Source organism: Triticum dicoccoides, chromosome 6A (assembly GCF_002162155.2).
Source record: "Triticum dicoccoides isolate Atlit2015 ecotype Zavitan chromosome 6A, WEW_v2.0, whole genome shotgun sequence".
Lineage (NCBI taxonomy): Eukaryota > Viridiplantae > Streptophyta > Magnoliopsida > Poales > Poaceae > Triticum > Triticum dicoccoides.
In genome coordinates this window covers 152001454-152025536 of record NC_041390.1, presented here as the reverse complement: position 1 = coordinate 152025536, position 24083 = coordinate 152001454, and the positions used below count along the sequence as shown (strand labels likewise).

Here is a 24083-nt window from a genome sequence, read left to right as displayed (position 1 = left end):
ATGCCCGCTTCCCTCTCGTTAGGGTTTCGTATTTCTCTCGGGGAGATCTGGTCGCCGCCGTTGAGTCTTGTCCCTTCCCTGCCGCTGGTTCCCGTCCCGTCTCCCTGCTAGGAGTGACCAAGGGGCGCCCTGGGGTCGCCGCTCGTTCTTGGCCTGGTTCGGGACGCAGCGAGGTTTTAGGGTTCCACCTCAGAAACCCGATCTGTTCGTCATCGGGTCAGTGATCTAGATGGCTGCTGAGGGAGCTTCGAGCTCCTCGGGGATCAGCGATGTTGACAAGATGATGCAGGAGCTAGGCCTCCGGGAGGAGGATCTGGACGACGTCGTCTTCGACGAGAAGGATGCTCCGCCGGAATCGCCAAGGTGGGTAGCGTTGATAAAGGTCAATACAAGCAAAACCTACAGCCAGACCTGGTTCTACAGGAATATGCGGGCGGCCTGGGACGTGGCCCAAGAAGCGAAGTTCAAACCATTGGAGGACAATCTGTACACTGTCCAGTTCACATGTTTGGGGGATTGGGAACGCGTTATGCATGAAGGCCCATGGAACTTTAGGGGAGATGCGGTGCTGCTAGCTCCCTATGATGGTATTACAAAACCCTCGACGATCAAACTCGAGAGTATTGATATTTGGATCCAAATTCATGATGTGCCGGATCTTTATGCTCATCTGATCCAGCCCCTGGCTTCTAAGGTTGGTGAGGTTCTCTTTGCTGGAACCCAGTCCCATGACTTCACCGGGAATTTTTGTCGTGTCTGGGTACGAATCAATGTGCACAAACCTCTCAAGAATGCGGTATCCATGGTTAGAGAGGGGAAAAGGCAGATTTACAAAGTAAAGTACGAGCGGCTCCCTGACTGGTGCGCTGTCTATGGGATGCTTGGTCACTTATACAAAGAACATGGTAACGGGATCCACCCACCATCTGCATTAGTGTTCAAGGAACTCAGGGCTGATTGGTTTATGAGATCGGGTAGAGGCCCCGCGGTCGTCGTGGTGGTCGCCGCGGTGGCCGATCCGGAGACAGATCAAACGGAGGCCGATCACAAGATCGGGAGGATTTTGTCAGCGTGTATGGTTCTGGAGCAGGGCGTGGGTATCAATCACATGAACCAGCAGAAGTGGCTAGCGAGATGGACACTGACAACTTAACCAGGAAGAGACAAGACAGACAGGAGAAACACAAGAGTGGCTTAGCTTCTGTTGGTATGCCACCTGACACCGCTAGTGGCATGCATCTAGCGATTGTTCCTATTGGAAGCAATCTGTCAAGTCCTCCTCCCCAGAGAGACCCGAAGAGGTCTAAGGTAGATGATGATGGTTCAGATGGATCGATTTCGGCCGTGAAGAATTTGGCGGGCTCCTTCGAGGAGCGCCGCCGAGCCCAATGAGTGCCCTATGTTGGAACTGTCGTGGCGCGGGCAAACCGGCGGCAGTTCGAGAACTTCGCGAGTTCGCGAGGAAGTTTGCCCCTGACGTGTTATGCATTGTTGAAACACAGATAAGTGGTGTGCGGGTTGAAGCTTTTGCAAACACGTTGGGATATGATCATGCATATGCTATTGATAGCCAAGGGAGAAGTGGAGGTATGGGTATTTTCTGGAATAACACTATAGATGTTCAGATTTTAGGTGACTCCGTCTATCACATTGATGCTAGAATTCAGGAGGCTGGCCAAGATCCTTGGAGGTTGACCTTTGTATATGGTGAGGCTCAAACTCATTTGAGGAGCCAAACTTGGGATCTGATGAAAGGTTTATCAATTTTGAATGACCTTCCATGGCTCTGCATGGGGGATTTCAACGAAGTTCTACGTCCGGAAGAACATCAAGGTGCTGCTAATCGTAGTAATGCACAAATTCAAGCCTTCTGAGATACTGTTGATATTTGCATGTTGATGGATCTGGGCTATCAGGGCCGCTTTTGGACGTTTGAGAAGAAGGTGAGGGGTGGTTCGTACACGCGCGTTTGCCTTGATCGCGCACTAGCAACGCCGAGTTGGATGGCAAGGTTCCCGCTAGCACACGTTAGCCATATCACGTCCGCGTCTTCAGACCATGGGCCTATCTTGCTGGAGACGGACTCGCAACAGCAACGATCAAACCAACAGTTCCGGTACGAAGTGCTGTGGGAAACACATGAGGAGTGGCGAGACACGATCATCTCAAGATGGAATGCGGTGACACTAGGGTATGGAGTTGGAGATTTTTGGGACAAGCTACTCTCAATCTCGAAGGATCTCGCTGTTTGGGGTAAGGATACTTTTGGGAGCGTGCAAAAGCAAATTAAAGAAGCTAAATGCCAGTTAGAGCAGCTCCGGAGCGACCCGGCACGGACGGGGCCGACTCACATTGAGTTGAAGATTAATGAGAAGCTGGTGGAGCTTTATCATCGAGAGGAATTAATGTGGCGTCAGAGGTCGCGGTTGCAATGGTTGTCATCGGGAGATAGAAATACAAAATTCTTCCATATGAGAGCCAGCATGAGGCGGAAACGAAATATGATCAAGGCCTTGCAAAACTCCCTAGGAGTGCTCACAGATGATCCGGCTAAACTGAGAATTATGGTGACAGATTTCTACAAGTCCCTATACACCATAGAGGGTGTGACCGGGATGGAGGAGGTTCTTATGCATGTCCCTGCGAGGGTAACGCCGGCTATGAATGAGGAGTTGTGTGCTCTGTATACCAGTAATGAGGTCAAGGCAGCGCTCTTCCAAATGTTCCCAATGAAGGCACCTGGTCCGGATGGTTTCCCCGCACATTTTTACCAGCGCCATTGGGAGATCTGTGGGGACGAGGTGACAAAGGTGGTTCTCAGGATTATAAAGGGAGAGGAGAGTGCAGAGGCAATTAATGACACTATCTTAGTTTTGATCCCAAAGGTAACAAGTCCGACCCACCTCTCTCAATTCAGACCTATTAGCCTTTGTAACGTGCTCTATAAAATTGCCTCAAAAGTCATAGCTAATAGGCTGAAGGTCATACTACCTGACATTATTTCTGAAGAACAGTCAACATTCGTTCCCGGCAGATTGATATCCGATAACATTATATGTGCGTACGAGTGTTTGCATTTCATGAAGAGGAACCGATCAAAAACCAATAGCAGTTGTGCACTGAAACTTGATATGATAAAAGCATATGATCGCTTGGAGTGGGATTATCTTCAGGCCATAATGCTCAAGCTAGGTTTCTCGTCTGCTTGGGTGGACATTATCATGGGGATGGTGAAATCAGTATCATTTTCTGTGTTGTTGAATGGGGAAAAGCTAGAGCAGTTTAAACCCTCAAGGGGTATTCGGCAGGGAGATCCGATCTCCCCCTACCTTTTCTTACTTGCAGCAGAGGGCCTGTCATGCCTTTTGAAGTCCAGTTCTCAGTCATCTGCGTTTGGTGGCATCAAGGTGGCCCCTACAGCCCCAACTGTTAGCCATCTATTGTTCGCAGACGATAGCTTGTTGCTTTTTAAGTCAAGTGTGGAGGGAGCAGAGTTGGTATCAAACCTGTTGGGTACTTATTGTGGAGCCTCGGGATAGAGAATAAATCATGAAAAATCTTTTGTTTTCTTTAGCAGAGGTTGTCCAGATTCTCTTAAGCAAGGTGTCATGCAAAGACTAAATGTCCATAATGAATCTTTGAGTGACAGATATTTAGGGCTGCCAACGAAGGTCGGTCACTCAAAAAATGGCACGTTCAAGTACCTTCGAGACAGAGTGTGGGAGAAAGTAAGAGGATGGATGCAGAAAATGCTTTCGGTTGGTGGAAAGGAAGTCCTCATCAAGTCGGTCGCACAAGCGATCCCAGTGTTTTCAATGTCTTGCTTTAGACTTCCTAGAGGAGTTTGCGAGAGTGTAACATCCATCATACGGCAGTTTTGGTGGGGCAGCAAACAAGGAAGAAGGAAGCCATGCTGGGTCTCGTGGGATGTCATGACAAGGCCAAAGGACTTGGGGGGGGGGGCTGGGTTTTAGGGATCTTGAGATCTTCAATGTTGCCCTACTGTCAAGACAGGCTTGGCGTCTTTTACAAGAACCGGACTCCCTAAGTGCTCGCATTCTCAAGGCAGTCTACTACCCATTGACGACCTTATTGGAGGCGGAGTTAGGCCCCCATCCATCGCAAGTCTGGCGAGCTATTATTGATGGAAGAAATGTATTGAACCATGGGATCATCAGGCGTATTGGGGATGGAGCAACGACCAGAATTTGGCTCCATATCTGGCTTCCGAGAAGTGGCCTAATGAAACCTTTTCCGCCTCGGGTAGCTGATCCACCGCAGATGGTAAGCGATCTGATCGAACCAACCATGGCATGCTGGAGAGAGGAGGTAGTACGCCAAGTCTTTGTTCCCGCTGATGCGGAGGCAATCCTGAAGATCCCCCTCTGTACTAGACAAGTGGACGATTTTTGGACATGGTCGGGCGATCCGAGGGGCCGTTTCTCAGTAAAATCAGCTTACAAATTGATCCATAAGATGAAGATGGGAAGGGAGGACTGGCTAGATGAGGCCGAGGATATGTCCAGCGGAGAATCCAAAGGATGGTCATCTATTTGGGGATTGCAAGTTCCTTCAAAGCTGAAAATATTCACATGGAGGCTGGCTCGTCATTCACTTCCTACCGGTGATGTTCTGCACCGTCGAAACATGTCATCATCGCATGTGTGTGCGTTATGCGGAGCAGATGACAACTGGCGCCATTCTCTTCTCGACTGTAACTACGCCCGATGCGTGTGGGCTCTATCAAATGAGGATATGGTGCAGCATATGTGTATGCAGAGAGACGAACATGCAAAGAGATGGCTCTTTCTGATGAGCGAATCGCTTCCTCAAAAGGAATTCACTACCATGATTGTCACATTATGGGCGATTTGGACGGCAAGGAGAAAAATAATCCATGAAGGAATTTACAAAACTCCATTCGCTACTCATGGTTTTGTCACTAGCTACGTGGCTGATTTAAAGCACATACAGAAACCTATTGACAGGTCACCGGCAACTCCAAGGGCTCGCCCTATTGTTTGGCAGCCACCACCGGATGATCATGTTAAGATTAATGTCGATGCGGCTGTGTCGCGTGCTGGTGGAAGGGGGGCTGTGAGAGCCGTTTGCCGCGATGCATCGGGTGTGTATTTGGGGGCCTCGGCAGTTGTTTTCAACAACATAGAGGACCCGAAGGTGCTTGAAGTTCTAGCTACCAGGAAAGTGCTGGCGCTTGCCGAGGATTTGTACGAGCAGAAAGTTTTCATCGCCTCGGATTGCATGGCAGTGGTGGAGGCGATCAAAGGAGGAACGGCAGCAGCATATGGAGCAGTGGTACATGAAATAACGGACATAGCTCGTTTTTTCTCTTCGTGTTCTTTTAGTCATGAATTTAGATCCTCGAACTTTGAGGCTCACAACCTCGCGAAGCATGCATTAATGTTGGGGACCGGCCGCCATGTCTGGTTAGGCCACCCCGGCGATCTTTTGTTCGTCCCTGTAAACATTGTGACGGTTGAATAAAAGTTTCGCGAGTTTGTCTAAAAAAAAAGCCACAGTATATATAATTAATACTCGTCAAAGAAATATTTGTCTTTGACCCTGCCTCTTTCCCCAATCCCCCACACTCACCACCAATCGAGCCAAGGAACTGGCTCCGCTCCTCGCACCCACCCAGGCCGCCGCAAATCCAGCAACCCCCCACCCCCCACCCCATATGCCCCGCCATGACAGCCCTCGACCTACGCCGCCGGCACGACAGTGGCAGCATCCCCCTGCCGCTCCTCCTCACCGGCCGGATTTCACGCATCCCCTGATTCGGATCCCCTTTCTTTCCTTTCAGATGAAGAGAAGACCATTGGAGATACTTCCACAGCTGCCCCTCCTATCTCCCTCGATGATGAGTTTCCGAAGGCCACAGCTATGGGTAAGCATACCTTAATCTGTCGCTCAACGATTAGAAAGATCCAATTTTTATGAGTTGTGTGTGTAGTGTTATTGAGGGGGGCTGTTTTTTTTTTTTTCTCTTCTTTTTTTGTCGCAAAGATTCGATTTTGCTGGCAATCAACCGTACGGATTATATATTATTCTCATATAAAGATGAATCTGTTGGTTTCGTTCTGTGCACTCTGTTTCTACCAAAAATGTTGATGCGATTTTGCTGGCAATCAGCCGATTTTGCCGCGGCCGTCAGTTAACTCGCGCTGTGCTGAAAAGTTCTGTTTTGCTCTTTCAGTGGCTCAGTTAATCCGAATGATAGTAGAAATCGGCTTGCCAATTTGAATTGTATACTTGTTCCTTCGGTATCCCGAGTGGGCATTGTACACGGGCTTGTTAGCTTCGTTATATACATCTGCTTACCTGTTCTTTTTTCCTAAAAGAATATAACGCAAAATTTTCACGATGGCAGGACCTTATGCAAGTTCAGGCTGGTCAGACCTCCCCATCGACCTCCTGATCCGGATAGTGCATCTCCTTGAGCTCCCGGAGGCCCTTGCCTTCCGCGCTGTCTGCCCGTCTTGGTGTTCTGCATCTGCGGCCGCAGGCGCTGCCCCACCTCGCCGCACGCCGTGGCTCATGTCCTTGGCGGACGATCCTCTTTCGGTAGGGGATCAGCATCGGCGTGTACGTCGTGGGTTATGGGATCCTGCTGCTACTACTGAGCTCCGCAACCTACTGGATCCTGATAGAACTTTTCAGGTCAGCTTTCCCAGGGGGCAGGCTGTGGCCTGCTGCGGCGCCTCCCATGGCTGGTTAATCATGGCAAATGAGCTCTCGGATCTCGTCCTATATAACCCCTTCACCGCGGCGTTGATCCCGCTCCCCCCAATCACCGGTTTTTCGTCGTGCATCGAGGGGGTCTACGGAGACGAAGGGAAGATCGTGGGCTATCGTTACGGGTGTTACATGACGGAACATGTTCATGGTGTGCAGTCTCCCGGCAGGTGTTTCTACGACAAGGTTGTGCTGTCCGGTCCTCCGTCCACTTGTCGTGCCGTCACTCTGGTCATCCACCTGGACGGCAAGAGGCTATCTTTTGCAAGGATAGGAGACAGCCATTGGCAACAAGTTTCAGTGATCCAAAGAAGCGGGGATAGTATCTACCACCGCGGAAGGTTCTATGCGGTGACAATGGAAGGGATATTGAAGTCATGGGACTTTGGTGGACTAGACAAACCGAGGAAGAAGACGGTCATTGCCGGGGACGAACGACATGTTCGACGACCCTGTTATCACTAGGTACTTGCTTTCGACACCTTGGGGTCATCTCCTGCAGGTGCGTGTCTTTCTTGACACGCTCCGTGGAAACAACGTCAGGATTGAAATAGACAGGTTGGACCTCAAGAGTCAGACAAGGGTAGCACTGAGCTCAGGGAAGGCCCTATGGGGACATGCGGCATTCGTCGGGAAGAATAGCCCAGGCATTTTATCAACCAAAGAATTCCCTGACCTAAAACCAGATTGTATATATTTCACAACTCCCCGCCTCAGAAAGCGCCGCCCTTTTGAGAATCGCCATAACCAATGGAGTGGCGTTAAGGTCTATGACCTGAAAAAACGGACGCTTGAGGCCGCTTTTCCGTCAGGTGGAGGTCATTATGGGACCATCTGTCCATTGGAAGTCTGGTTCACGCCCAGTCTAGTCTTATAGCCATGCTGCAACTTGTAAGTGCTATTTTGGTCCATAATTAAGTAGTGCCCCTAATGATTTTTCTGTGAGGTCTCACTGTTGTTATATCATTTTCAGGGTGGAAATCTGCCTTGAGTTGATGGGAATCCCCTTCTTTCCGAAAGTGAGTCATCTGTCTCCATGATAATTTTCTCTTGTTTCTCTTTTGGCTATTTTCATGTGTTAGCAGCATGGAAGAAGGTTGCCAGCAACAGACCTATACCGTTGCTTCGCTCTGGTGTTGGTTTTATTATATAGTGTATGTGTTTGATTGTTTCAGAGAAAAGTGTTGCGTGACGTGTAAAATGTGAGTTCTGTGTAGCAGATCAGTGAGTTGTATGTCACTTGTGTGAATGCTGGAGACCCAAGAGTCTGTACTATTTTGTAGGAGTAGTTGTTGCACAGGTCCTAGTTCAAAACACATGTATCAGGCGACCTGAATAGAGACCCAGCTCAATGTGGGTGCCTCTGGATGAGTGCTTGTTTAATCCTGAGAAGGAGATGTTGCTAATGTATGTTCTGTTGTGTTCAGGATGACAACTTGTTTGATCCTATTGTGTTGAGGATGATTTCTTTATGGCTCGAGTGCTTCATCAAATCATGTGGACTAGTCTTTTAGTTTTAAAAATTTCAGTCATCTTGTGCACTGATTGCTATGTTCCGATTACGTTTATGTATTTTTTTGCCTAGGAAACTATATGTAACTTGGCATGATCAGTGATGCAGATAGAACCACGATCTGAATATTCCATGGTGAGTGCACGGGCACGGAAGGAAGGTACGGTGGACCATAGCCATCCTGCACCGCTGCCACCGAGTGTGTCGCTCCTTGATCCACTTCAGTGCTCCAAAGCTACAACCTGCCTACGAGGTTTGGTCTTGGATAGTAGGTATGTGGCAGGATGGCTATTGTAGCAAAAAGAAAATCTAATTCGTGAAATCAATGGTCTGTGAAAAATGAAGTAAATCTGTATGTTACTAGAGAGAAATTTCAGAGTTTGAACTCAGGCAAACGATTTCAGATGATTTTAGTCTAACTGGCTTCAGAAACTGTGTTAAACTGAGACTACTAATTATGATTTTCCATCTTATTCAGGACCTATCTCATGATTTCCAAAGCATAATACCTTTGGAATCTAGTGAATATAGATATGCTGACCTCCACCTTATGTGTCTTATGTGTTTCCCTTGATTTTGTGCCATTGAGCCTAAACACAAGAGCTATGTATTTTGCAGAACCTCTGAAGCGCAACGCTTTAGTTTAATTTTTGTGTGTGGCCTTCGTATGGAATTTTTTTTGCCCTTTTGGTGCAAAGATGTGATTTTCCCAACAATCATATGGATAATTTTCAATAGCTGAATGCCCTCGCTGCCAGGTAAAACACAAGCTTGAACATATTTTGCAAACCGAACAAGGCAACCTATCCAAAGACATTGATAAATATATTCAATCTTTGAATAAACCTAGATTATTACTTGAACCCCAAAGAAACCAATATCAAATAAGTTTTGAGCATACAAAGTTGTTTCCTTGAATCATGAATCAGAATATAAGTGAAAAAGTTGAACACATGAAAGTAAGACATAGCCCATGGCACACATAGCTTGATGCCACATACTTCAATCACATCGAGCAGATTTTGCATATTATATAGATTATAGAGTAACAGAATTATAGAACATACATAAATTAAAACACTAAAACGCGTAACACAACTCCTAAAATTGTTGCTTGATTTGCAACTTCCTTCTTAACCTAGGCTCATCAGCACCACTTCAGATATTATGCCAGCTTCTCTTGGATTTGTGCATCCAAATGTCATCTTGGCATCGCCCACAAAGGTTTAACAATACGGAGCTTGTTTACTGACCAATCCAGCTGGATCAGGGAGTAATGCCTAGCTCTGATAAAATTAGCCCTTCTTTATGGAGGAAGTTAGTACAATTTCTGATTGTTTTAGACTATATCCTTATTTCAGTAAACTTTCAGCAAATTACTGTCCATTTTCAAAATTATATCATGACTAACCCAAACTAGTGCTCTCAAAGAGTACTGTAATTCCAAAATATTTTCTTCCAATGGTTGGCGCACATTTATGTATAGTAGAGTAATAGAAATAACAATGCACAAGATACTTTGCCTGGGAATCATTTTGGTATTGTAGGCAAAGCTTTTTCCCTGTCATGTTCATAAAGCTTGAGTTAGCACCACGCCACCAACAAAATTTCCAAGAAAGTGCTTCGTCAAAAAAATCCAAGAAAGTGTTGAAACATACTCCCTCCGTTCCTAAATATAAGTCTTTGTAGAGATTTCACTATGAACCACATATGGATGTATATAGATGCATTTTAAGTATAGATTCACTCATTTTGCTCCGTATGTGGTCTATAGTGGAATCACTCCAAAGACTTATATTTAGGAACGGAGGGAGTATTATATGAGTTTTCCTAAGTACATTTGGATGAGAGTTTAATATGGTGATTAATATGATGAGAGCTTGAGTTCACACATATGATTAATCAACTCATCATGGGAGGTTATAGGACATAGCTATGCTCGAGACCTTGGAAAAGCATGTAAAATTTTGGATGTTATCTTCTATACACTAGAGATCATATATATAGCATAATTTTTTAAAATATTGAACTTCTAAAACTTTATACAGTGCTCGAAGAAATGGTGCTCCAGAAAACTGATTTGTTCTCTCGAGACAGTGTGCACACCAATTTAAATTAAAGGAAAAAAATGACCATAAAAAATGTCCAGCAGTTGAGACAGCTGCAAATATAACATAAAATCACATATATTTTATGTTGGCATCTCTGTAAAAAGTAAGTGTCGATGCTCGAAAATGGCATGATTGCAGCACATATATTTTTTATTCCTTCAAGAGCATACTACATGGTTTTAGTTCAAATTTGAGCTTAAACCACGACACTTATTATGGAATGGAGGGAGTATGTTATTCTGGATCTTTGTGATGTACTAGAATGATGCATTTGTGTTTGGTATTACAGTGAATCAATTGAGGGGATGGTAAGGACATATACTTAAACCTTATTAGGTTGGCCGTTACAAGCTGTTAGACGAGACTTTGTGAATTCCAGTCTTGATGAGAATTAGCAAATCAATTGTTTCTTTCACTTCGAAGCTGTGATGAAAGAGCGAAATAACTTTACAGCCTGGGGCGTAGATGATATAAAGCATGTTCACAATACGAGCACACAAAAAATCTATCATTTCTTTCTTGGGCAGAATCAGAGGGCTAAGCATTGCACAGAACGAACCAACAGAGAGAATGCATCTTTATGAAAACCAAATCTTCAGCATTGAACTTTTCTCTTAAATTTATAAGCAGTGATATTTAGCTCGGTGCACATCTAAACCTCTGAAGCGCTGAACCTTGTGCTGGGATAGGACATCATACAAACTCGTGATCGCCAGCATGCTAGCTACTACTATATACAGACAACTCATTATGCATTACGTTCTCTGGAACAAACAAGTGCATACAGAATTTAGAAGGAAACACCCAAAGCAAAGCACCAGTTAGGCATGCAGCACGAAACATCTTCCGACATGGTTGCTAAGTGATCACAGGCTCGGCGTGAACCAGACCTCCATAATGACCACCACCCGACAGAAAAACATCCTCCAGCTTCCGATTTCTCAAATCATAGACCTTCACACCGCTCCATTGGTTATGGCGACGCTCGAAAGCGTCCCCCCTGAGACGGGGAGTCGTGAAGTAGATACAATTCGGTCTTACCTCAGGGAATTTGTCGACAGACAAGAGACCCAGGCTATTCTGTCCAAGGAACATAGACACCGTCACTCTCGTAACAACTGTAACGATAGCCCACGACGTTCCCTTCATCTCCGTAAACCCCCTCGATGCACGATGCAAATCCGGTGATTGGGAGCGACGCCGTGGTGAAGGGGTTATAGAGGACGAGATCCGAGAGCTCGTTTGCCATGATTAACCAGCCATGGAAGGCGCCGCAGCAGGCCACCGCCTGGCCCCAGGGAAAAGTTTTCTCAGCATCCAGGAGGTTGCGGAGCTCAGAAGTGGCAGTAGGATCCCATAATCCACGACGCACAGGCTGTTGTTGATCCCCTGCCGCTAAGGACACGAGCCATGGTGTGCGGCAAGGTGGGACTCTGCCGGCGGCCGCAGATGCAGAACGCCATGACGGGCAGACTGCCACTTCTGAGGAGACGAGGGCCTCGGGAAGATCGAGGAGACGCAGTGTCTGGATGAGGAGGTCGATGGGGAGGTCCGACCAGCCTGAACTTGCACAAGGTCCTGCCATTGTGAAAAATTCACGTTAAGGACAAAAGAACATTTTGCGAGAGTGGAGTTCTCACCGTTGGTCCAGAATCCAGCTCATAGGGATATGTGTAGCGAGCAAACCATTAGCAGGCCTACTGTTTTGCTAAACGCAGGGGCTGGGCCTAGTCTGTCGCTATGGCTATAGGTTTTTTTTTTTTGAGAAAGACTATGGCTATAGGTTTGATTCCCCTAGTAACGACATGACCTGTCGGCCTGTGTTGAATAAAAACAAGAAAAGGGCTGAAAAGGACTCGTCGCCTTGAAGCTCGGCGTCGTCAACATATCTGTTCCCCACACTCCTTCCGCCTCGCTATGAATCAATCCGATCCACGCACCACAGCCTAGGTCCCAATGGAGTTCCTCCATCATGGCGGGGATGATATGGTAGGACGCTTCGCCGAGCTAATCCAGCGCCATGACCCGCAGACGGAAGGCATAACAGAGCTACAGTCTCCCTGTGGTATTGATATACTGGCAACAATCGCCGCCAATCCAGATTTGGAGCCGATCTCCAGGTTAGCGGTGGCGTAATCCATTGAAAGTATCGTTGATTTATCCGATTTATTAATCGGATATATTGAACAAAAGCGACCCCCTTCTCGTCCAGATCCGAAGTTGTGGATGCTAGCAATTCAGATCCGTTTTGGGGCGACGCGCAAGCAGGCGATGTACCCAACTGCGGACATGGCGAGACGAATCCTTCGTCAGGGCAGTAGCGAAGCGAGCGCGTCGTCCCGCTCCTTCCCTTTCCTCTGTGCGGCTGCCGCCTCGCCATGACATCTCGATGAGGAGCAGCAGCAGCAGCACCGGATCGGCGCCCAGGAGGAGGCCGATGAGCGACCTCATCGGCGCCAGCGACGACCTCGGATCCCGCTTCTCCGTCGCCACCACCACGGCCTCGTCCGAGCGGTCCGCGGGTGGCCGCGGGGCAGCCGCCTTCCGCTCCTGCTTCGCCCCCGCGGACGTGCGCTCGCCGGAGACCTCCCTCTCCGACGTCGACCTCGACGCCTCCCACCAACGTACGTCGTTCGCGCACGCTTTCCCTGAACCTTTTCTCCGGTGGTCCCTGTGTGTGCTCTCCTGATCCAAGATGCCGTTTTTTCTTCTTGTAATTTTGTCGCTTGATAGTATATTGTTCGTCAACCATGCTTGGTGAACGCATACTTCAGCTTTGTACTCAATTGAATTGCTTGTGTACTAATGATAGGAAAGAGTCCCCCTCGTACAGTCGCATGTGTACGGCAATAAGAATACAAGATGCATTCTCGTCTTGAGCTTTAGTTTAATCAGACGTCTGTCCTTCCATCAGTTTGTACTTTCCTAATTATCAGTACCCCTCTAATCCATATTAATTGTCACTGATTTAGTACGTATTATTTTCCATCTGTTCCATTCGATTTGTCGTGATTTGATCATGACCGGAAACCATATTGGTCGAAATGTTGTCATCGTTTGCTAATTCTTTCTCAGTTTCACAAAGTAAGAAAACCCCCATCATATAAAGTACCATTTGCTAATTCCTTCCCTGTTTCAAGAACAAGGCATGATATTACTCATAATCATAGTTTTAAATAGCCGGCTATAGCCCCGCTATAGCTGTTTGAGGGTGTTGCCGCTAAATGATTTTATGTACAATTTGCCGCTGTAGCTCCGCTATAGCCCAGCTATAGCTGTTTTTAAGGGTCGCCGCTAAATGCCATAGCCTGCTATTTAAAACATTGCTCATAATAGCCTTCTGGATCGATGTAGCCCACGCTATTACATACCTTCACACCTACTCTGGTAATATCCTAGGCCTAGAGTTATTCATCTACGAGTATTATATATCTTCTCGTTTGCATTTTGATTTTGAATTTGTAAGGTTATTTGGACCAAAAAGTCCACATTTTGTTGTTTTGTTCTTGCATATGGAAGTTTCAGCAAATGATTATCAGGTGGTTAATATTTGGTTCTGATCAGAAAAGCTCCCATAAGAAGACTTTGAAGTTTGAAGCAAGATCACTTTAGAATTTAATGTGGTACTTGTTTTTGTAGTTCACATATGATGCTGCAGAGTCCTTCAGGGAAGAAACAGAGTACTATCGTATCTGTTGGCTGCTTCCGCTTAGCTTCAGATGGAACATGTAAGCTGAAACCGTATTCAATATTTCTGAATTGCCATCACAACAACCAACGCCTAGGATATTTTATAGTACTAATAGGAAATAAGACTATATTTGAAATGTAATTTAACTCTCTAAACGAAATTTGGACTAGTATTATAGTTGCTGATAGGAGAGCCATCATAACTGGAACTATAATGTGGACCACATTATGTCAAATATCTCGATCCAAAATGGAGGAAGTATGATTCGTTGCACTATTAGAACTTGATCTGCATATGCCCAAAAAACATTTATGTCCTTTAAAGAATCACTAAATCACTAGCAATTAGATCCTGACCATATATTTCACTCATACAGATCAGCCAGGGACATACAGGGTGGGTTGCGGGCATAACGCCAACACTCTTGGTTGAAGGTAGATGAGGCTGTAGTGATTTGTTTCCAGAAAGATGAGGAGTCTCCGTCAATGAAGCTATGGTTTACCATCATAGCCTAGTCTTGGTTATATGGTAAGGATTTGAAAGCAAATGGTTAGAAATGCCTCTCTAAAACTGCTGAACTATATCCCAAAAGGTCTTTTGTATGGCATAACAACAACAACAACAACAAAGCCTTTAGTTCCAAACAAGTTGGGGTAGGCTAAAAGGTCTTTTGTATGGCATACCCATTATCTAAATCTGGGCACTGTGTAGTGGTCTTTAGTCGCAAAACTTTAAATCTTTGTCGTGTGCGGCTGACCCGGTATCTAAATTTGGGCACTGAGCCGTAGTGTTTGAATCCTTGAACCTTCCATAATTTTGTAATGTGCTCTATGTTGCAAACATCCGAGAATACTGACATGAAAAATAAATGCTCCTGCTTGTGATGTTTCTGTGTATATGTCCATAATAAAATAGTCATACATGTCCTACATAAGTACATGTGGTGCATATAAATTACACTGATCCAAATTTGAGACATATAAGCAACAAGAACATGGACCTGGTACAGCTAGTCTGACTGTGCACACTTGTACCTGGTACATATAAATTACAATGATCCAAATTCGAGACATATAAGCAACAAGAACATGGACCTGGTACAGCTAGTTTGACCACACACATGTACCTGGTACATATAACCTCTGTACATGTACCTGATACGTATGGGTTGGTTTATTTTGTAAGTGTGGGATGTGTATGACTATATACTGGATTTTTTTTAGTTTGGATGACAAACTTCGCGAGGGAAGAACTAAAGATCACAACTTGTTTCTGGTACATCAACCCAGACCAAATATACATGTACCTATTACAACCAACGGACAGTACTAGGACTTAGTACATATGGCCTCCAAAAGCTTAGCCCTACCTAGTACAGTAGATGAAGGGGTGAAAACAATGTAAGTTCCTTGCTTCAAAAAAAAAAAAAAAACAATGTGAGTTCGACGTAGTGAATCCGACTTACTGGTTGGGTAGTTTTTTTACCAGCGGTGGCCTAATGGATAATGTTCTCATAGGCCTAGTGGGCTACGCCATAGAAAACGATAGCACACAAAAAAAACTAAAAAATGTCTATGGCGTGCAAGAAACATCCTAAGCCGTGGTAAGCTCGTATCAATGTCATACCAATTTGTCCAACACCACTACTATTTGAAAAAATAGTTGTGGCGTTGCTGGAAATCGGTGCGCCATTTAGTTGCGGCTAGCACTTTTTCCACTAGTGTGTATTCACCTGACACAACCATACTTTGACCTGATACATTCAGTCGACACAATACATTCAGCGAACACAACCATATTTGGACCTAATATATTTACCCGACACAACCACATTTCGACATGGTATATTCATTGGACACAACCATACTTGGCCCTGCTACATTCAGCCGACGTAACCATACTTTGGCCTAGTACATTCAGCCGACGCAACTATACTTGGATATGGTACATTTACTCGACACAATCATACTTAGACATGGTACATTAACTGAAAACATACATACTTACTGCAACGTTCAGTCGACACTATCATACTTGGACATGATACATTCATTGAACACAAATATACATAGACCTGGTACATTCATCACATAAACCATACTTGGACCTAGTACATTCAATGGACAAACCATACTTGGACCTTATACATTGAGGTAACACTATCATACTTGGACCTAGTACATTCAGCGGACGCAACCATACCTGAACCTAATACATTCAACCGACACAATCATACTTGGACCTGGTAAATTCAACCGACGCAATCATGATTGGACCTGGTACATTTACCCGACACAACTACTTTGACTTCATACATTCAGCACATGCCATCGCACGACAAGTGCTATGAGCAAGCCACAGATAGCAAATTTGGGCCCTCAAATTCCTGTGGATGCGCCTGGGCATAACATGGCTAAAACTTGTACTTGGAACCCGCGTTTTGGTAACCGAGCGAAATTCCAAGCTTCCGCGCAGTCCTGCTTTTACCGATCCCCCTCGAGAAACACTCATATCAAGCAAAAAATCTTGAATAATTTAAATTTTTTGAATTCAAACTCTCACAGCATAGTTAAATATAGGCCATCTCATGCCTAACAACATAACTGGGTGTGGCTTGGTGGTAAAGCGAACCGTCCCTCTGCTCAGAGACGCCGGTTTGACTCTGGGCTCTCACGGTTTTACTTTTCGAGGTTGCAAAACTTGAAAAAAGCCGCCGATTTGTAGGAGTAACACGGGCTCGAACGAGTGAGCAAGAGCCAGCTACGGTCGAATAGCCACCAGGCCAGGGCAAGGTAGGTGGTAATTAGGAGTTAAATAACTATCTATATCAATTTCAAAAAATTTGAATTCAAAATTTGATTAATAAATTCCGTCCGGAATTTCACGGTTACCGTGGTAACCGCAAATTCCGATGTCCCTGGTACATTCAGTGGACACAATCATATTTGGCCCGGGTACATTTAACCGACGCAACCATATTTAGACTTGCTACATTTAACCGGCACAACCATACTTGTACCTGATACACTTAACCGACGCAACCATACTTGGACTTGGTACATTTATCCAGCACAGTCATACTTGGACCTGGTATATTTAGCGGACACAACTATACTTGGATCAGGTACATTTAGAGGATAAAACCATACTTGGACCTGGTACATTCAACGGACACAATCATACTTGGACCGGATACATTTAGCCGACGCAACCATACTTGAACTTGCTACGTTTAACCGGCACAACCATACTTGTACCTGATACACTTAACCGACACAATCATACTTGGACTTGATACATTTACCCAGCACAGTCATATTTGGACTTGATACATTACAACTATACTTGGACCAGGTACATTTAGAGGATAAAACCATACTTGGACCTGGTAAATCCAACAGACACAACCATATTTGGACCTGATACAATCAACGGACACAATCATACTTAGATCTGATACATTCAGCCAACACAACCATACTTGAACCTAGTATATTTTGCCGACGCAATAATACATGCACTTGGTACATTCACTAAAAATAAACAAACATGGACCTGGGACATTAAGCGACACAACCATAGAATAGCCAAAATAAGATTCCTATAAAGCAAAATAGATAGTTTTCACACACCTAACAGAATAAAGAAAAATGAAAAACGGTTTCTTCATGTGGGTATTTCGCGACTTACACGACCGCATTACCTTCTTTTGTTGTGTCCCAGACGATATGCACCAGCTTTCACCTTTTCAGCATGAAAAATGTGCACCGATGGCTCTCCTGTAACTGCCGACCTGAATGAAACTCGCATGAAATAAAGTTGTATTGAATCTAACCGGTCGAACACACTGCTGAAACAAATTCGTTCTCAATAATACCTGACCAACGTATCTTCGACGCCTGTGTTGTTTCTTGATGAAATTGTTCAACGGTGATGGGTCGCGCCTCTCATAGGATATCAAAGCCTTGTCACGGGTTGCACCCCTAATGGCGAATTAAGGCATAGCATACCAGCGATTTTATGACACAAAGCGTTCTCATAAAATCTGCCTACTATTTGTGTCGATGGCACCGATATGATTAAGTATTTGTATCTCCACCGATCATGCATGCGAGGCTCTCATGCATCGGCGGACCAAAAAGCATCACAGCTAGCTACGGCTTGCAGGCTGTGTAGCTACCAAAGACAGGATGTAACCATACAACTTTAGAGAAAAGTCCACATTTCAACCCTCACCTAACCACGTGTTTTGATTTTCAATCCCGATTTCTAAAACAGATCATATTTAACCTTCAACTTGTCACAGGGTCCAGATTACTACCCTTGACTCAGTTTGGAGCTGGTCAAGCGGTTTTGACCCAGTCAAAGCTGACTGGGCAGTCTAGTCACTATGCCACGCACGCACCAATCGGACCCTATCCCCACCTTCCTCTCTTTCGATCACCGCCACACCACACACCCGACCCAGCCCACCTCGCCACCGCCACCGCCTGGGACGTGAGGAACACTGCCGCCCGCGGCCACCAACTCCACTGTCGGCGACCGGAGACTGGCGGTGCCGCCACACCGCCGGCAGGTCCTCCTCTCTTCGCCCCACCCATGTCCACCCTGCCGCCACCTGGGTCGCAAGGGGCGCCGCCGCCCGCGGCCACCACCTCCACCGCCGGCGACCGGAGACCGGCCGTGGCCCAACACCACGGCAGGTTCGCCCTCTCTCCCATCCCTTCCTCTCTCCCTACCTCCCCCTTCCTTCCTCCGTTCCCCTTAGGTTGTTGCTGTTGTTGCTAACCCTAGCCGCTGGCGAGCTGCTACCTAGAGCGAGATGTTGCTGCTGCCACCGCCGGCGTGTTTCTATTGCTGAAACCCTAGTAATTGATATGTTCTTTTGTTTTTTCATGTCTTGTAGATTGAATGGATCCTCTGGATTTCTTGGTTGTGAGATTCCATTTCAATGGTGCATTTGTGCGTGACGGTCAGATTTTGGAATATGTTGGAGGCAGGGAGGAAATTGCTCATGTCGAGCGGCGCACTTTGTCCTTAGACAGTATCATTGTTAATCTGAAAGTGCATTACAGTGTTGCTCGATGAGACATCATGCAAAGCAAGAAATGGCACAGGGAGTTCAAATACACCAACCCAGCAACCTCCTGTGCAAGGCCAAGGTCCTGCTAGAAGCAAAGCATCATCAGCTGCTTCCAAACAGGCTGCTGCAAGCCAAACAACAACAAGCAGCCAAGCACCATGCGCTAGTCAAGGTCCAGATATGATAAGCTATCCATTCAATATGTACGAACAAACCTGATTACAGTACCATGTATATAACTAACATTTGTCATGTTTCTTATAGCCTTCAAGGCAGAGCAGCACTAGGCAGAGCAAGAGGAAGGCCACAGAGGAAATGCCGGCACCTAACCAAAAGAGAATGGCGCCAACTAAAAGTAGCAGTAGGCCCAACAACTTCTCTGGAAATACAATTAATGTGCAAAGAAGCTCCAATGTTAATGTGAATGTATCTACCGGCAATTCTAGCGCTAGAGCTAGCAGCAAAGTTGTCAAGGAGAGTGTTAGTGCTAGTGCCAGGGGCAAGGGCACGGGCAAGCGCAAGTATGCGGGGATTCGAAGCCTGCTCACGTCGCTCTGACTGGCATCAAGGCCGTCGAGTTGCGTTTGCTCTCGAGCGTCAGGCCGGCATGAAGACCGTTCTAGTACGAAACCCACGACGATGACTTTGGATGGGGCCAAGCGAGGTGACGAGTACGTGCACAAGTCCGGACGAGTGCAATCCTCCCTCGGATTTGGCATAGGTTTGCGGGAATTCGGATGCTCGGACACGTCCACAGATATATACGGGAATCATTTCATTTGACACCACCATCGTTGGCCACCGTCGACCACCCGCCCCCTCCTCTCGCCAGCCGTGCCACCACCAAAAATAAATTTTAGGGAAAGTCTTTATGGGAATCGAGAAAACACCTCATATGTGAAATTCCCTAAATTCTATGAACACCAAATCAAGTTTTGTTTTTGTTTTTACAGAAAACTATCATATCAAAATCTTGTAGAGTTAACCAAATATTGCAGAGTACACGCAAATAGTAAACACATAATTACTTTAATCTATACTAGCATATCGGTTCTGGTTTATTGGTTACTTCCTAATTTGTACTAATTTTAATTTTCAATTTAATCAACAGAATATAAGTTATATGCCATGAAAGTTATATTAGTAGATGCATATTTGTAAAAGTTTCAATAATATAATTTTTGTTACATATAAAATATATTTTGTTAGTCAAGTTTCAAACTTTGACAGTTTAACTCAAAATGCGAGCAGGACTTATAAAATCAGACGGAGGAAGTATTTCTCAATACGGAGATGAGACATACTCTATATGGAATTAGCATGATGAAAAGCAATATACTACCTATTATAAATTTATAAACTATGCCTCTCCTGCTTGCTGAAGGGCAATGGATGGCTCTACTCTATGTTCTTGTCAACAGTGCGGTACCACTCACTACTCTCCGTACGAAGAAAAGAACGGCATGCACTGCCCATATCCGGTCCACGCCACGACGATGTTCGGTCCAAAATCAAACGACATCATCTAGAACAACTGATAAAAGGAGACCATTACCGTAACAGGCGCCATACGACGAGCATGCGCGTTCCCCGTCGACGCAGATGAACAGACAACGATCCCTCCTCTTGCAAGTGGATGACAATTCCAGGCTGCACGTTCCCCTTTCTGACGCTGTTCCACTCTCGCCTTCACGCATCCACGCCACGCCCTCACCGGCGGCGTGGCCGCTGCAACAAACCACTACGCTAATGGTGTCTGAAGATGGAAGCGGCAGCGAGATGAAAATGCTAATGGCATTGAGCAGGCGGAAAGGAGGGACCAATCTGATAATGGAGAGTGTGGAAGCTGAACAACACGTGGCGAACGGGAATCTCTCCTGATACGAACGGGCGCATGCAGCGGTCATTTTCATCCATCGCGTGTGCAGTCAAGGATTCCTGACAATGCCTAGACCTGCGACACTGTCTCTCTGCATGCTACCCCACGTCCCGTCGCCGTCGCTCTTTGTCCCCTTAAAACACATGTCCTTATTACTCTAATGCTGAAACACTTCTGTACCTGCTCAGTGTCCGGCACGAATCCTCATACGCACTGGATGGACGCGATTACAGGGTGCCGGGGCACCCGGTGCCGGGGCACCCGGGTATCGTCGCACCTTTCCGTATTTACATATACTCAATCTATTCATGGTGATGTCAATTGGATCATCAGAAATCAAAGATTCAAAGTGAGTAAATCCGTTCAGGGATAAGAAGATCAATCTGGCCCCGTAAAAAAGAAAGGAAGATCAAACCGGAGATTGAGGACTTGGATCTGGAGCACCACATCATGCCATGGTGGCGAGGATACGGCTTCAATCACCAGTGCTTCCCTGACCGAAACTAGTATCACCAGGAGAGGGACAAGATCAGTGTAGCACACATGCAAAAACATCGTCAAAACGAAGATGTTGTACCAGGTGCCTAGTGACTCCATAGAGATGGAGGATCAGCCCACACACGCAAATTGCGCTGCCGGATCGGATCGTCCACCGTCATGTAGATCAGGGTGGCGCACGTAGCTGGCGCTGGCGAAGAGGGTTGCAACAAACCGCAGGGATCACGGGTCGAAGCTTCGAGTCGGGCTGTACACTAGCTCGTAGGTGGACGGGGTCGCGAGCTCGATCATGGAAGGGGGTGGCGAGGTTGATCACGGTAAGTTAATTTGGTAGGTAGTGTCATGCACCTTAAGTAAATTATTATACCGTAAGTTAATCAATCAACGACGTACATGAAGGTATTAACGTGATTAGTGGAATATGCAAAGGTTTAATTAATGTGATTGAATGATGTATGGGAAGGTTTAATTAATGTGATTAAATAACGTATGAGAAGGTATTAATGTGATTGAGCGCGTATGGTTAGGTACGGTCAAATAAGGCTTGGTGAGACAAAAAAATGGCTGGACGTAAAAATCAATGGAGGGACATGATTGGAGGGGGTGAACCAATTGATGAAGAGAAACACTACTCTTTTATTAAGTAGTAGAGAAATGTTGACTAGTCTATACTACTATTAAACAATCAAACAAGAACTTCTTTAAGCACACCCCATAAAGTGTACACAGATCCAATACCACCGCACGATTAGGCCCACTAAAATCAATCTAACGGTTAGACTTAACCTAAACCATTTTCTATGTGCATTTAGCAATTTACATTGACTGACCGTACTTCACCGTGGAGGAAAATATGAAACTCCACGCCTGGGAAATTAGGAAACTAATAATCACGGGTGTATCATATTCCAGGAAAGTAAATCAGAGTGCATCCATCCTATTAGGAAACTAATCTCAGACAAATCCGTCATATTAAAAAACTTATCTCGGACGCATCCATCCTATTAGGAAGCTAATCTCGAGCCGCCTGCCGCCATCATCCACATCAGTCGGATTTATTTTGTTTCATGACAGAGAAACCATATATCTTTCGATATTTTGCCACATATATTTATTTTTATATACTTGTGCAATTTCAAATAATCCAACATATCTGCAGTCATCAAACTTGAAGACATACTTTTAAGGCCTTATTTGCACCGCCTCTCTTTCTTTGTCTGCACGCCTCTTTCCTTTAGTAATAATAATGAATAACTTTTTCCGGATCAGGTATTACACTGTTACAAATGTATGCTGAAGCTACTCCTTACGACAAGAAAAAAGAGGACGAATGCTTTCTATCTTCACCAGTTTTGTAACATGTTCCAAATTGTTGGCTCTTTCTTATTTGAGGATTCATCATGTTTTTTGTAATTTAGAAGCTGACTTGAAAGCTTGATAAGGTTAAGCTTGACAAATACTCTGGAATATTGTTCCTTCCATCTTTATTTTTCTTCCTAACTCATTTCAGTTTCTGTACGCACAGAGCGTCTTATAGCATTGTAAGTTAGTATTGGTTGCCAATGCATAAACACATACAAAACCGGATAAATACTTTCTATCATGATAATTATTGGATTTCTTTTAGCCCTTTTACGTTTCAATTAGTTCTTGTAAATAATCTTTATTTTATATAGAAGTCGTTGTAGTCACATATCATCTTCTATTTCCTATTATCCATAGTAGGTAGCTATATAATTTTGGCAATCCATACAACCATAAAATATATATAATCTGATCCAAATTAGTACAAGTATATATTTTGCTACGCAGATTAGTAGAATAAAATAAGATTCAAGAATTCAGCATCTTGAACAATATAATTGCACCGTAAGGCAGTTTATACTTTTTTTTCCTGGCTACACTCGAAGAGAAGACTATACTACAAGCCTATATTACTGCATTAATAAATAATTGCTGATTTTATTTAAATGAGAATATTTTCCTGCGATTACTCTATGAAGCAACATAACCACTATTGTGTCTCACTTTTGAAAATACAATTTGAGCGACATCAAACATTGTGTATCCATTTGATTTATATTTCTAAAAATATTTATTTTTTTATATTATGTGAATCTCACCTGGTTTACGTTTGGAACGTGCGTTGCACGTGCATGCTTACTAGTATTATCAAACATTGATTCGTTTCCATAGATGTGGTCCTTAAGGGTGTGTTTAGTTCAGGAACCAAGTGGAATGAAATGTCATGGTTTCATTCCACTAGAATGGGTCGGTTCCGTTCTTACGTTTGGTAGAAGGAATTCAGAGGAATGGAATGGTTACATTTGAGTGTTTGGTTTTTGAGATGGAACGGAATGGATTTGTTATCACACCATTCAAATATTGACATCAAATACAAAGAACACACATATACAGAGGTAAAAAAATCATGTAAGTGCAAGAAATTCAGGAGGTAAAAAACCAGATGGGATCTCGCTGAGCGTCCTGGGGACGATGAGGAGGCGCTGCAGGCGCGTGCAAAGGGGGGGGGGCGTGCTGTGACCATGGGC

At 45.0% G+C, this 24083-nt stretch overlaps 2 long non-coding RNA genes across 3 annotated transcripts; both read left to right on the top strand.

The window, feature by feature from the left end:
* The first annotated feature begins 5614 nt into the window (after positions 1 to 5614).
* On the top strand, positions 5615 to 14961 carry LOC119316360. Of its 2 annotated transcripts, none has more exons than XR_005152905.1 (6): positions 5615 to 5908; positions 6392 to 7647; positions 7730 to 7775; positions 8378 to 8541; positions 14020 to 14108; positions 14448 to 14961. It is a non-coding gene; the product is annotated as an uncharacterized LOC119316360 (long non-coding RNA). The 2 variants fall into 2 exon arrangements; XR_005152904.1 differs by having other exon boundaries at positions 8370 to 8541.
* LOC119316361 lies at positions 12182 to 13276 on the top strand. The gene is made up of 2 exons (XR_005152906.1): positions 12182 to 12500; positions 12593 to 13276. It is a non-coding gene; the product is annotated as an uncharacterized LOC119316361 (long non-coding RNA).
* Positions 14962 to 24083: the final 9122 nt, after the last annotated feature.